We start from the raw sequence: 12,127 nt of genomic DNA on the forward strand, positions 1-12,127 counted from the left end.
TACCATTCAATCTAAGAGCATTTAAACCCTTTGAGGATAGGATTGATAGGTTTCTTAAATTTTTTTTGTCTGTGCATTTCCAAAGTCTTGCAATAGTAAGATACTTAATAAATGCTTTTTAATTCAATTGAAAATAAAATGGAAGGACCTACCTTGTGTTAACTGCATAGGGAATTGAGAAATGGTTATTTTGGTTTGGGAGCAAATCATTTCTTTGATTGACTGTTGCTAATTTATAGCATAGTAGGTAACATGTCAGGGTTGTAACGAGAAAGACCAGAGTTTGCTTCCTGTCTCAAGATTTGCTTGCTAAATTTATAACCCTGGACAGATTAGATAATCTCTCTCAGTAACAGTTTTAATCTACAAAACAGAGAAAATAATAGCTCCAATCTTATAGGGTTGTTGCAAAGATTAAATGAGATAATACATGTAAGGCAAGTATTATAATCTGTAAGTTCCAATGAGTTAATAGAGTATTCATGACCATATTGTCCATAGGCATGTAGTAGAAACCCCTGATACTGGCCTTATATACACTAAGGAAAACTGCCATATAGTGGCATCACTCTAAATTTTCAAGAAATATTTTGCAAAGATCCCTACTGCAAGCCTACCTTTTTCCTTCTCTAATACTAATACCCCCAACTCTCACAAAGAAATAGCCTGGCACTGTGTCCGGGACAGGGTTAGGAGATTCTCTTCATTTTCTTCAAAGTAGTTCCAGTACTCTTTAGTCAGTGACTCTGCTACGTAGTAACCAATAGTCAGAATAGCTTGGTTATTTTTCACACACACACCCCTTTTTATTACAAAAAACTTATAATCTCTTCCCCAATCCTTTTTTTGTTATCACCAGTGAACAGTTTATTTGATTACCAGATGATAAGAACAACAATAGCACTAAGGTGAAAAACATCTTTGGATCCTGAAAAGGAATTTTGCTAAGGCAAGACCTGCCTCATGCCCAACCCCTGAATCTATGCAGACATGCCCCTTTTTGGAGGCAATTGGGGTTAACTTGTCCAGGGTTACATGGCTAGTTTTTGTGTGTGTGTGTGGGTGTTAAGTGTCTGAGGCCGGAACCAAACTCAGGTTCTCCTGACTCCAGGGCCAGTGCTTTAGTCACTGGGCCACTTAGCCACCCCCACTACTATGTTGACTTCAAATAGTAACATTGTTCCAGGATAACTTCCCCAGTGGCTGATTTTCAGCTTTATGGATTATAAAATTGTCCTCTACATAATCTAGGAATTCCTTTGATGGTCTGTACTTAGTATATTCGCTACCAAACAGATGCCTGAATATGTAGAGTCCCATGGGACTATGGTATCCTGTGGTTTCAAGTTCCTGATCCAAAAATTTTGTTTTAATTCTTGCTTTTCTTTACTCTCAGGAGTCAGTAGCAAATGCTCACTAAAGTTTCCTCAGTATTCATGTACATTTAATCCAAAAAGGGTGGGAGGGGATGGCTGTAGAGGGCGGATTTGTAGCTTATTTTATTCTATATCAAATTTCCATGCCTAAATTTTTACTCCTTTTTTTCCTCCCTTTTTAAAACTTTCCACAGGTCTTCTAAAATCCTAGTTGTAAAGAAAAAGACATCAAACTATTTCCATCAAAATGATACATACATTTTTTTTGGTTTAAAAAGAGAAACTGTAATATATATCCACATGAATTCAAAATTTTTTATACTTCTTTTCTACAGACCTCTCATTTTTCACTTTAAAAAATAATATGTTATACTTAGCAAGATAACAAATTGTATATGTATATATATGTACAGATTTTCATGCTAAGTGTATTGTTTACATATAGTTTTTCTAAAGAAAGAATCAAAAAGAGAACCGTATAGTTTATGGAATTGAGTATCAGAATTTAAAAAATAAAATTCTGATCTCACAAATTATCTGAAATTAATTTGGCAGCCAAATTAGGGTTGATTATCTATTGATACAAACTGCCAAAGAATTGAAAACTTGATCATTTTTACTTTAAACTATTACAGTGATTCCAAACATTACTTAAAGAATTGTTGACATAAAGAATATCTAAAAATACACATTTGGGACCAGAGTTGTTTTTGATGACAGGATGAGTTTTGTTCTAGTATAAATAATTAAAATGTTCATATATCTTTTAAGAGTATCCAATTTTTTTTTTACTATAATTGTGTGTGTGTGCTTGAATGTTTAGCACAGTCAATAGAGAGCAATACTTGAAGGAGAGAAATCTTGGTTACAAGCCCCACTTCTAACATGTACTAGCAGTATGACTCCAGACAGGCTACTTAACCTCTCAAAAACCAAGTCCAAAGTGGTAAGTTGAAGAGCAGGTGATGATTTACATTGGTTAAGGAAATTTCCTCACCCAGAGTACCTATACAGATGAAACCATGAGTTTTATTCCAATGTATATGTATGTACATATGCATGTGTAAATATATACATATGTATATATGTACATGTCTATAATATATGTTGATGAATATGCGTACAAAAAGAGAAATACATATTTATTTGCATATTTAGTTATATATGTTTCACAATTTAAAAGCAAAAACTGGCTAATGTTCATAACAGGAAATAATTTAGCAAACTCATTGCCTTTCTATTCGTGCTTCACTTATCAAAGATAATTGTTTAAGGATGAAGTTCTGCCTTAATTACGTCAAATACATCAAGGACCTGTAATTTCTCTGGTAAGAATAGTTTCTCCACACAAACAGATGGCAGCTTCTCTGCAACTTAGTAAATAATGTTCAGGAGTTTTTGTGGTTAAAACTCAATACCCTGCAGCAAATAGTTTAAATTTGGGGAGCATAAAGACAAGAGTCACACAGGAGTGGATGAATTGCAATCTGGATGATGAGAAAGAACTCCCTAAACTATTAGATCTCATTGAGTATTTGAAAATCAAATCTGTCCAGTTACATGATGAATTTAGTTCAGCTGGTTCTCAGGTGAATTGTAAAAGTAAAAAAATGAAAAAAAAATTAGATTCTTGAGAGTCCATCACACAGCCTTCAATTTTAACAAGAAAATGATCAGGGATTTAGTGAAATCTTACTAACTCACTACATAAACTTACTAACTTACTACATACAATCTGTCACCAGATCCCTCCTTGAAACCTTTCTTGCTTGCTAATAATGGCAAGAACTTTTGCTCTGGCCATCAACTTTTTGTGAACCCAAGATTGTCTTCATGCCATGATGATGCATAAGAAGAAGGAGCCTTTAGTAGAATATTGCCACTGTTATCCATAAAATCAAAGGGTTGGGCTCTATGATTTCAAAGATCCCTGCCAGTTCTAAAATGGTTCAATTTTATGATTAAGGCCCTTGGTAATAACTGGAGATATGAAAAAAAATGAATTCACATGTCTTGTGATTTATGTAGAAAACCCCAGCTCAGTCAATATTTATACCTTGACTCTTTTAATCAAATTATAAATGAAGCCTTAACAAAATTATTGCCTTTGATAGTAGATTAGTCAACAGGTGCATTATTCATTTATATTGTCATTTCCCCCTAATTTGTGTATTAGACTGTTTGTATATTATACTTTAGATGTAACATCTGCATAATAATTGATAGACATCTTTTTGGCCAGTGAGTACTTTTTGGTCATTGGTGGGTTTTTTTTTTCCTGTGACAGTCATACCAATTGAGGAATTACTTACCAGTAGCAGCAGAATTCTATAACTGATAACCAGGCAGACAGCTATGAGAATAACATAATTATCACCAGTTACTATTCTCAGAAGCAAGAGAAATCTCTAAGTAACTGCAAAAGGTCAGTTGAGGGTCTCAAATATCTAAGGAAAATCTCTAGACATTTAAAATAAAGAACTGTAGAAGGAGGTCTCCAAAAATATGAAATCTATTGTATTTCTTTGAAAAAGAAAAGGGTACTTTCTTTACCCTCTGATTGCTTTGTACATAGAGTAATACTGGAAAACTCGAAAGAATTCATCTAGAAGAGAATCTTTAGAGTATTCATTTTTCTCCCACTGTTCACAGATATGTACTGAACAGTGGGAGGTTCACTCATCTCTGATGCACACTTAAAGTTAAAAGGGGAATTTGTTCCATTTTTATATTACCATGCTCATTTCTTTCCTAAAATCTCAAAATCACTAAGCAACTATTAGCAGAGTCATCAAAGCTGTTTTTTTTTTATTGTCTGTGAGTTCTCCATTGAATTGAAATGGACAATTACATTATTATTGAAGTGAACATATGACAACTATTATGAACATTGAAGATATGTCTAGCTACTATGGAATTGAAAACTATCAGTACATCTTTTCATAGTATTTCATTCACTTTACAGCAAATACTTTTTGGAAAACAGCCAAAACTGAGTGTATACCAAATTGTCGTATAAACCTTAAAGTTCAATATACAAATAAGCTATAATTATTGTTGTTATATTGGATATTTCTGTGGTTTTTGGATGTATACCCACTTGTATTAGAATCAAAAGGTATACAATCTTGTTTTACTGAGATTTTTGTGTATTATATACATTATTTACTATTGATAGTGAGTGGAAGCAGCTTAGTTTGTAAAGGAGTCAACAATTGAGTAGGTTCCTCTTTAAGCCTCACCTCTGACACATACTTGACTATGTCACCCTGGGCAATTAATTGACCTCTCAGGGATCTGAAGCAATTCTAACACTCTAATTTGCAGAGCAGCTGCTGAATTGCACTGATAGGAATTTCCTTATTGGAAATTCCCAATACTAATCAAATCACAAGTCAAGTAAAGAAAACTACTATTCAATACTTCAGGGAAATATTTAAATGATAAGTATTCCAGTTTTATAAATACTGAAATTAGTATGATAAAAGGTAATGTAAACCATTCTCTAACCTCTGTGCCTTTGCTTATTCCATCCCCTCTGTCTGGAATGACATTTCTACCATTTCTGCCTTTTGAACTCATATACTTCCTTCAAGACCCAAGTCATATGTAACATTTATCATGAAGCCTTCTTTTTATCTTTAGAGTCAGATCTCTCTCTCCTTCCTTGGAATTTCCATAGCACTTTGCTCATACCTTTTCATTGACATAAAACACTGAATTATAATTAATTGTATACTTGTCTTCTGTACTAATTTGAAGTCATCTTGAAGATAAGGTAATTGTCATGTTTATGTAACTAGCATAACATTTGCACACAGTAGATGTCCAATAAATATTAGCTGAGTTAATGAATCAGTCAGCAACATCCATGGCAGAGCAATACTTAGAATTCCAGTGCTTTAGCTTCCATTCTTTCCAATATCCAAATTTTGTGGTTTTCTCATCCTTTAGGTGGAAAGTGGTTGTCCCAGCATTCTGTAATTGAGTCCACCAAATTTTCCACCTTTAGCTCTAGTCTGTGTAGCACCAAACTCTCTTATAGAGTCACAGATGGAATAATATCTTCTCTTGGTTTGAGAGGGTATTAGAGAGGTTTGAGGGGTCAAGAATTAGATTTTTAAATTCAGTGTCATTGAAAGCATTCCCACAAAATATTCTCAAGTATTACATTTACTTGACCATGAATATTTGTTAAAAGGACTTTTTTCTTTTTTTCTTTATTTTTTTCTCCTTCCAGTGAGTGGGGAATGAGAAGGTAGGAAAGGAAAGAGAAGGGAAGGGAAGGCAAGGGAAGATAGCATCATTGAGGCATTTTTGTGTTTTGTTTTGTTTTTTTCTGGAGGCAGAGAAGAAAACATAATAAAGGCCAAAAAGAATCACAAATAAGCAGGATAGCTTTGAAAACTATGGATTCAACTAATGATTTACTTTCAAGAAAGATAAACTCCATATAATAAAGATCTGTAGTTTCCTATACAACCATGTTTGTATTCCACTGTGTATATGAGTGTCCATTTTATTTGACATTTGTTAAAAATTAAAAGGATAGGGAAGTAACTTAAAGATCCAGATGTTGGACTGAGTTAGGTCTGGACCTGATTATTTTTAATTTATTAGAAAGTTATCAGGAGCACTAATTTCATGTTATTCAACAACAAAACCAATATTTAAACACACACACAAAATAACCACAAACCAAAAAATATATATTCATATACAACTGGCAGAGTATACTCTGTATATACTATCTAACCTGGTAAGAATTTTTTTTTAATATTTTTGTGGTCATAAAAAGTGATGCTGAATTGCCAATTCTTTTACACTGCATGATAATCCATTAATTCATTATTTCATAAAAACCATCACTGCTAACGGTACTAAGTCTGACTAAGTGAAAACTATAACATCTCCCATTGATTAGCATGAAATCTATTTTTGTTTACTTAAATTATTTTAACACTAATTTGCAATCTTGTTCATATAAAGCATATGTGAAGAAACAAACTTCAGGAGAGAGTATTAGTGAAAACTAAATTCTTCACTGAACATGGAGTTGTTAGCTCCTGAAGTGAAAGCATGTCTAAATAATGCTCTACCTAAATGACAGAGATGATCTTTAAAAAATACAAAATAAAGGCAAAACAAAATTTGGTGTCTTACCTATCTACTGCCATTCCTTAAAACAGGCTAACATGAATGGAAACTCAAAGAGATTGGCATTGCCTTTTTTAATTTTTTTTTTCTCTCTTGAACTGAGATCAACTCTCTCTGGAATTCAGGTGAAGTGTCTCAACTGATGACATTTGTGAATTCTTATTCTTTTTTGGAAATAGTATGTCTATTTAGTAGCAATAAGATTTGTGTGTTTGCAATATAAATAGAATAGCATCTCTGATTTTCAGTAATAAGACTTTATTGGAAATTAGATTGTTATGAACCTATAGAGGAAATCCTATTTCTGTAAATTCAGACTTTTCATTGTCCTCTAAACCTTTTCGATTTATTTTATGTTGACATTGAATTGCACCTAATAGTAAATAGTCCAAATTTCGATGCAGTATGTTTTTTTTCAAGGTTTAAATATCATATTGTTTTGTTTCTAATATCCTTTATACAAATGTTCAGAATATTATTAACCTTTTCTGACCAAAGCAATCCATTGGGCTAATAACATCATGGAAATATTTATTTTTAACTTTAAAATGTCTTCCTTGTAGTTGGCCATAGCTTACCAACCATCTTCTTCACATTTTATAAATCTTAAGACACTATAACAATACAACTTATTGTTCTAACGATGATAACAGTTTGTAGGATCTGAGGATGGTCTAGACCTAGGCTTTCATTAGTATAGGGAACTCCAAGCAGAGAAACTCTCTCCACCAATAAAGATTGGCAACTTGTCTTAGATAGTTACCAAAGGCATTGAGCTATAAACTTTTGTCCATGGGTTGCAGGTAGTTCTTAAACACAATTAATTCTGGGGGGTGGAGCCAAGATGGCAGAGTAGAAGCAGGACCTTCCTGCAGCTCCAGCTTCCACCTTCCCCAATCCATGTAAAAAGGGGACTCTAAACAAACTTTGGAGCTGCAGAACCCACAAAATGACACAGAGAAGCTAACCTCCCACTGACAACATCAGAGCAAACTGGTAGCAAGTGGCCAGCTCAGTGCTCTGGGAGCCAAGCCCAGCCCCATGCCAAGGTTTTAGCCCCAGGGCAGGCCTGACCACCCACCTGCCAGAGGGACTCCAGATCAGCAGCAGCAGTGGAAGTTTCCAGATTTATCAGCACATAGATGCGAAGGACAAAGTGAGAGGCCAGTGCAGTCTGGACTGTGGGACCAGTAAGTGGGAGTGCGTGGCTTTTACCCCTCAGGGCGAGAGGCCACTGAGACGCGGGCACAGCCAGCCAGTGCCATGTGGCAGCTTCAGGTGCTGGCCTACAGAGTGTAGGGGGACCAAGCACCAGTCTGAGGGGTAATCACTCTTGCTTTAACCTGCTAGGATCTGGATTTCAGTCTAGGGTGGAGGTCCTGGGGTGTGTGTCCAGCTTGCCAGAGAGTGTGGAGACCTCAGAGAGGGCACCCATCTAATACCTCCAGCAGCTGAGAAAACCCCAGCATTTGGGACGAAAGCTCCCCTGCCTGGTGGCAGAGTCCTACTGCGGCAAAAAGGCCAAAAGTCAAGTAATTGAGTGGCAAAATTATCAGACAAAGGAAACAAAGCAGACAGAAGATTCCAACCTTACACTCCTATTTGGGGGACAAAAAGGAGCAAAGCATGGAAGAGGAAGAAGACAGTGAAGTCAGAACTCCTGCACCAAGAGCTTCAAAGGAAAATACAAGCTGGTTACAGGACAAAAAGGACCTTAAGAAGCACATAAGAGAAGTGGAGGAAAAATTGGGAAGAGAAATGAGAACGATGCAAGAAAATTATGAAATGAGAATCAACAGCCTGACTGAGGAAAATAATACCTTAAAAAACAGACTGACTCAAATGGCAAAGGAGGCTCAAAAAGGCAATGAAGAGAAGAATGCCTTAAAAAGCCGAATTTACCAGATGGGAAAAGAATCTCAACAGCTCAATGAGGAGAATCATTGCTTCAGAATTAGACTGGAGCAAATGGAAGCTAATGACTTTATGAGATATCAAGATGCTGTTAAACAGATCCAAACAAATGAAAGAATAGAAGACAATGTGAAATATCTCATGGGAAAATACAACTGACCTGGAAAATAGATCCAGGAAAGATAATTTAAAAATTGTTGGACTACCTGAAAGCCATGACCAAAGTAAAAACCTAGAAATCATCCTCCAGGTAGTTCTCAAAGAAAACTGCCCTGATGTTTTAGAAAAAGAGGGCAAAATAGAGGTTGAAAGAATCTACCAATCACCTCCTGAAAAAGATCCCAAAAATAAAACTCCTAGGAATATTATAGCCAGGTTCCAGAATTCCCAGATTAAGGAGAGAATGTTACAAAACAGCAAGGAAGAAACAATTTGAAGATTGTGGAAACACAATCAGGTTAACCCAGGATCTGGCAGCTTCTACACTGAGGAATGAAAGGGCTTGGAATAGGATAGTCCAGAGGTCAAAGGAGCTGGGATTAAAACAAAGAATCACCTACCCAGCAAAACTGAGTATCATGTTTCAGGAGGAAATATGGTCATTCCATGGAATAGAGGACTTTTAAGCATTCTTGCTGAAAAAAACAGAGTTGAATAGAAAATTTGACATTCAGTTACAAGAAGCAAGAGAAGCATGAGAAGGTAAATAGGGAAAAGAAATCATAAGGAACTTATCAAAGTTGAGCTATTAACATTCCTTCATGGAAAAACAATAATTATAATTTATGAAACTTTTCTCAGTAGTTGAAGGGAATATATATATATACATATATATATATATGTGGGGGGGGTATATGGGCATATGAATATGTATGTGAATATGTGTATATATGTTCACAGGTATACATAGATAGAGGGCACAGGACAAATTTAACAGGAAAGGATGATACTTAAAAGGTGAAATTAAGAAGTGAGAGAAGAATATAATGAGAGGAGATGGGGAGAGAGATTGCAGTAAACTATCTCATACAGAAGAGGTAAGGGAAAATGGTTACAGTGGAGGGGAAGAATAGATAGGCAAAGGGAATGGGTCAACATTATTCCCATTGAATCTGGCTTGAGGAGGTAGTGAAATACACACTAAATGTGGTATCTCACCCTCCAGGAGAATAGGGGGAGAAGGGGATAAGAGGGGGGAGGATGGAAGGGAGGGCAGGCTGGGGGGGGGAAGAGAAGTTGGAAGCATCCACTTTTAAAAAGGGACAGGATCAAAGTAGAGAATAGAACAAGTGGGAGGTGGGATAGGAGGGAGGGAAATATAGTCAATCTTTTACAATATATCTACTACATTATTGTTTTGCATTAGCCACACATGTACAACCTATACTGAACTGCTTATCTTCCCGGTAAGGGTGGGTGACAAGGAAGGAAGGGAATGAATCTGGAATTGAAAGTTTTAAAATCAAATATTCAAATATATATATATATATATATATATATATATATATATGTATGTATGTATGTATATAAAAAACACAATTAATTCTGACTACAACATTCATTCATCCCATTATCCAGTACTGCCTCTCTGTTACTAAACAGCATTACGAAGAAGTACTAGAAAGGCAAAGCAGATTACCTCCTCACAGAAAAACTATAAATACCTGAGAGTCGAGCTGAGAAACATTGATGACTTTGTAATAATGTGACACTTAGAAATGATCAATTGTGTGATCTGTTTACTAACCAAGGCCCTACCACTCCTTGCTTTTGAACTTTGGCTCACATTCATCATCTCAGATTCCCAATGACTCAACAGCTTAGGTGTCTGCAGGAGATGGGGCAAATAATTGTTATCACTTTCCCAATATTTAATAACATAGTGGAAGTAAAATATTCTGAAATAATTCTGCCTTCTCAAATTTTGCGTCAAATATCTATAATAAGCATCTAATGCCTAAGATGCATTGGGAATTTATATATATGACTAATATCAGTTTTCTAATGAGTGCAAGCAAATGTTTTTCAAAAGAATTGCAAACTATCATAACAACCATATGAAAGATGTCTTATAGGCATCTCAAACTCAACATATCCAAAAGTTAACTCAGTATATTCCCCCAAACTCCCCTCTGGTGGATTTATCTGTTATGTTACATGTTACATGTTACGGTTACATGTGCCACTATCCTCTCAGTCACCAGATACAATATTCTTTCACTTGACCATCATTCAATCAGTTGCAAAGTCTTTTTTCTCTGGATCTATAACATCTTCCCTATATGTCTAATCCTCTCCTCTCACATAGCTACCACTATAATTTACTCTCTCATTACATATCGCAAGTCTTTTAATTGATCCCATTGCTCACTTATCTCCTCCTTCCCATTTGTCCTTCATTCAGTTTCCAAAGTGATTTTTTAAAAATAATTTTGATCAAAACACTTACCTAATCAATAAATTCCAATGGCTCCCTATTTTCTCAAGAATAAGATATAAAATCTTCTATTTAGTGTTTTCAGCTCTTCTCAACCTGAGGCCTTCCTACCTCCTTAAATTTTGCTTTATACCATATAATATACTAACCAGACATAGTGGGCTACTTAATATTGCTCATATGATACTCCACCTTTTATCTGATACCTTTGTGTTAGCTGTCCTCCAATTCTGGAAGGCTTCCTCACCACCTTCTCTTAGAATTCTTATCTTCCTTCAGGATTCAACTTAATTGTCACATTCTATAGGAGACCTTTCCCAGTTTCCTCAGCTGCTGGTGTTTTTCCCTCTGAGATTATTTTCTAACTACTCTAATGTATTTTGCATATAGCTACTTAGATACATGTCATCTGTAGTGAATGCTCCTTAATTTTAAATCTTGATTTTCATTGTTCTTTTTAATCAAAGTAGATAAATGGTGTAACTATTTTATTTTTTTAACAAGTTTCTGTTAATTCAATATTTTCTTCTTGTTGTTCCAATTTTGAAGTGGAAAAAGATGCAAAATATAGAATAACCAATGTTGGAAGAGACACAGGCGGACAAACATATTAGTAGGTTTTTGAGATATAATTTCATATAATCATTCTAAAAAGCAATTTTGAATGATACTTCAAACGGTGACTAAAATGTGCAAACCAGTGATTCCATTGATATGTGTTCACAGGATGTCAATAAGAGAGATATATTATTTACTAAAATATTTCTAGTGACTCTTTTTTGTTGTAACAAAAAAATGGAAATAAATTCTGTAACCCATCATTTGGTAAATAGCTAAATAAATTCCAATATATGAGATGTAGTGGAATATTATTGTCCTGTATTGAGTTATGACTATGGAAAATCTCAGAATACAGGTATAGAATGAAATAATAAGGACAAATAAAACATATACAATGATTGCAATAATGTAAAAAAGAAAAAGAAATAACTAAAAAACATATTACATAATTATAATGATGAAGTTTCTCACTGAAAAACAGTTGAGAAATAGACTTCATTCTCTTCATTGAAGAAATGGGAGAGTATTGGTGTGGAATATTTTATATACATACACACATATGCACATATGTACATGTATGTGTTCGTTTCTGTGTATACATACACACATTCACATATATACATGCATTCATGTAGAGATAGATAGATAGATAGATAGATAGATAGATAGATAGATAGATAGA

The sequence above is a fragment of the Petaurus breviceps genome, unplaced genomic scaffold (assembly GCF_028583685.1).
Source record: "Petaurus breviceps papuanus isolate PSGF00001 unplaced genomic scaffold, PetGlider_PUasm1.0 226, whole genome shotgun sequence".
NCBI classification, from domain to species: Eukaryota; Metazoa; Chordata; class Mammalia; order Diprotodontia; family Petauridae; genus Petaurus; species Petaurus breviceps.